The sequence below is a fragment of the Kryptolebias marmoratus genome, linkage group LG15 (assembly GCF_001649575.2).
Source record: "Kryptolebias marmoratus isolate JLee-2015 linkage group LG15, ASM164957v2, whole genome shotgun sequence".
Classification (NCBI taxonomy): Eukaryota; Metazoa; Chordata; class Actinopteri; order Cyprinodontiformes; family Rivulidae; genus Kryptolebias; species Kryptolebias marmoratus.
The window spans coordinates 33,575,637-33,579,962 of record NC_051444.1 but is presented as its reverse complement, the minus strand read 5'-3'; positions in this window follow the sequence as shown (position 1 = coordinate 33,579,962).

Below are 4,326 nucleotides of genomic sequence, written 5' to 3'. Positions count from 1 at the left end.
TAGGTGTGTGTGATGTGCGAGAGGATGAGTAAAGGTGCAAAAGGCAGAGAGAAGTAAGTACCCTCACATCGCAAGTAATCAGAGGGCTGTTTTTAAGTGGCTTCAGTGTGAGTTGTGGCTGTGACAACAGCTTGTGTTTTGTGCTTACTTTGTGCTATTGCACAGTAACGGATGTGAGTGCCCGGTTGTCTCTGGCTCATCATTCTGAATGCAAGAGCATTACAGAACTTTTAGAAAGTCATAATTGGAAGTCCTTCTACAACTGATTAACTTTCAGTTTCAATTTAGGCTGGCACCACAGCTAATTGATCTTGCTTGACCTTACAGCCACATTTAATACAGTGGCCACTTGGTCCTACTGTCACGTCCAGGGGTGAAAGTAGTTTTAAATTCTTGCCAGTACTCTGATATATATATATATATATACAAACACACACACACACACACACACACACACAGAGTTGAAACTAGAAGTTTGCATACACCATATAATAAGACACATGCATTTTTTTCACACTGACATGTGAAAAAACATCGACATGAATGACATGAGATATTTGGCGCTCGGACCTCGGCGGAAGACACGAGTGTCGACAATAGCAATGCGCTTCGAGGAGAAGCTCAGGTTGAGCATTAGAGGCGTCTTCCCCGGGCCGGACACTGGTGGTGGAGGTTGAAGAGGGGAAGGAAGCTTGAGGGAGCTGGGAAACTGGAGGTGGAGGCAGGCTGAAGTTCGGCTGGTGAACGGAAGGGGCCATGATGGAAGTCCTTTTAAACGAAGGCTTGCTCGCTGATTGGATACGCTGGAGGCGCGGTCAAATGCTGATAGGCTGGAGTGGAGGTGCTCGACGCAGCGATTAGATGCAGGTGAGGCTGAAGCAGGTCTTCCAGTCTGAATTTACGCCTAGGCTTCATTTAAAGAACACATTTTGTAAACAAAGAAAAAGATGAATGCACAATTCCAAAAGCCTATGTATTTCACCAAAAATTATTTAAAATGGCATTTAATACAATAAAACAAATTAACAAGAATGTGTAACAACTTCAATTTGTGAAACAAAGTTTATATAGAAAAGCTCTGAATATTCCCAGTGCTTTAAGTATTGGCGGTCAGGGCAGTGTCCAGGTATGCCGTCACAGTGGTAATGATGGTCCTCTCCTCGTCTTCCACTCCCTGTGAAGCTCACACAGTACAGGCAATGAAAGTGAGATGTGACTTTACAGGGTAGATTGCATCTGAAGATATGGAATTCTGCAATAACCAAAAGAAAGGAATAAAATTAAAAATAACAAATATATATTGTGCAGATATATTTATGCAAGAAATGGTCAATTTACACTCAAAATAGAGCAAGGACAACAATTCACAGTGTAATAGCTGCAAACACAAATGCTAAAGGTCATAACACATAAGGAAATATAGAAGTGAGTGGTTTTAAAAAGGTAAATTTGAAATTATTTACTGTATACTCTTTACCAATATTAAAATATTTTTGTGGGATTTACCAATTACTTTTAAAAGTCACAATGGCCTCCAGATAACATAAATCTTTTGCAGACAATGAAGTTCCATTGTCCAAGTGATATTGCTCAGACAGCCAGAGGCAGGTAGTATTTAATTACATTTACTGAGTTAAAACTACTTGAGTACCTTCTCTGGAATAAATTCACTTTTAGGAGTAGTTTTGCAATACCACACATTGTACTTTTACTTAAATAATGTTGTAAGTATTGATACTCTTACTTGGGTAAAATTTCTGAATACACTACCCTGTGTGAGTAACTTAACTGAATGAGTAACATATTTTAACCAAAAAAATACATGAGACACAGAGACAAATGTGTGGTTTGTTAAAAGTCACACTTCTTGTTTGTGCTCAAGCTTTACTGTTTACATCTGCCCAGCCCGTTGTGTCGTTTACAGATTAATCACACAGAAAACACAATATATTGTCAATGGAAGTACTTATATTAGCTACTGTAAAACAATGTTTAATAAGTTTTGAAAAACACCTTATATGGAATTGTGTTTCTACCTTTATTATTTGTTTTGTACTAATGTTTTCATGTTAGGTTTTAAAATACCAGACACTACACATAACTTCATTTTTATTCATGTCCGATTAATTGAATGTAAAATATTAAATTAGACATTATTATCAGTGACTCAGTACTTAAGAGTAGTCATTTCACCAAATACTTTGTTAGTCTTACGTGTGTAGTTTCTTGCACAGCTACTTATTACTAAAAATGTATTGAAGTAGTTGTACTCTTACTAGAGTATCACATTTGGGTACTCTACCCCCCTCTGCTCGCAGCTTATAGTTTCTAAAAAGATTACTGACTTTCCAGAAATTCATCATTGGTGTATAAAAACATATATTTCACAAAAAAGTTAACCTTTAAAAATGAAATATAAAAACTATAAAACTGATAATTATATAACAAACATTCATGTTTATCCAGTTCAGTTCACACACCTTTATGTTGAACCATAACAGTACTTGTTCACCACCAGGTACGACTCTTCAGCGCTGTATGAGCGAAGGGAGCATCTGTACATCTGTAAAATAAAGAACAAACTTTGAGCACAAGCTACATTTCTCAATTATAGTAATTATGTTATCATTATCAAACTGGCCAGAAAATATCTCTAGGGTTTCAGATTTGGATACATAAGTTCAGAAGTGGGAAATACTATCTGAAAACGAGTTTGGACCACTTCAAAGAGGAGTAGTTGCAGCCCTCATTAATATTGTGGATTGGCTTCATGGCAAAGAAGCAGGACCTTTTGCCAGGAGCAGTCCCAACTATTTTTAATGTTAAAAGAAAGGCAAATGGAGAGGAGTACGTTGCCACAGAGAAGCATACCTCAAGTGAGAATGCGCTCGTGTCATACGTATGTGCTGGACATATGGGCCTGATAGCCTGGGATCACATTATGATTCAATGCAGTTTATTATCAATGAAAAAAATATAGACAATCCATATGTAATTAAGCAAATGTCATAGTCTGAAACTGCTGTTGATTTATTAGTTTACTCTGGTGTGAGAGTGCATAAATGTTACCCTCAAGCGTTCTCACGTTTTTAATGAATTAACACTGAGTTGGCAATGTCTGCTCTCTCCTGCCGTGACTTGCATTGTTGTGTACTGATGTCATGACAGTGATCTGCGGATAATTGCTTCTCACTATTCCACGTTCCCAACTCGGTCGTTATGATGCATTTTTTTTGTCAGCCATGTGGGTCCTCGTGATCATCAGAATCCAAATTTGAAGAGTTTTCACTTGATTCCAGGAAATAAACGACAGGGAATGTCCGCCTGGGAATGTGCTGCCCTCACCGACCAAACAAGTAGACTGCTGCTGCCCCTAGCTCAGGTAAATCCTGTAATAGCACCAGAAAATAATGTAAATATATTAATACATTTCTTTTACAAATTAATTCTTTCACATTTCATCTTTCTCTAAACTACATGAATAACCACTAATCATGATCATTAATCATTTTTGTTTGTAATCACTATGGGGAAAAGAACAATCAAAGAAGCATTTTTTTATGAGTGCAGAGTGCAGATATTAATTACCTAGCTGCTGCAGTCCACTGGCAGACAAATCTGCGCTGACCTCCTTTGGATGGACCCTTCTTCCTGGCTGGCAAGCTGCTGCCCTGGTCATCTGGATCCTTGTTACCTGCACTTAAAAATTAAAATAGACAGCATGGAAAATATACAGTATACAGTATATGTTTATGTCAGTGATTATCTCTGTGAAATAGTCATGTGTGCATATATGTATCAACATTTGACATTTTACATTTAAAGCACATTCAAAACCATGCAGAGTCCACCAGAATTCATAAAAGTAACATTTGTAATTTATCTGCAGTTATGTTAAATAATGATAAAAACCTGTGACCATCACCGTACTTCAAATAAAGAAAACTGTAATAATATGGAAAACATGTAATACTTTGTTAAAAATTCTAACACATTCTAACACACAAAGATTCTAACACAAGCCGCTTGTCTTGTCTCTTTTTGTAGGTGACTTACATCCCTTGGTGGATTCCTCATAAATTAAAAAGCAAAACAGAACATTTGTTATTGCAATACTGGTTCAAAGAGTCTCTCACACAAAATTAAATTATCAGGACCCCCTTCAGTTTGCTTATCGCCATGGAGTTGGAGTTGAAGATGCCATCATACACCTGCTTCAACAAACCCACTGTCATCTGGACAAAGCAGGCAGCACTGTGAGGATCATGTTCTTTGATTTCTCCAGTGCATTTAACACAATTCAGCCTGATCTGCTTTGTCTGAAAC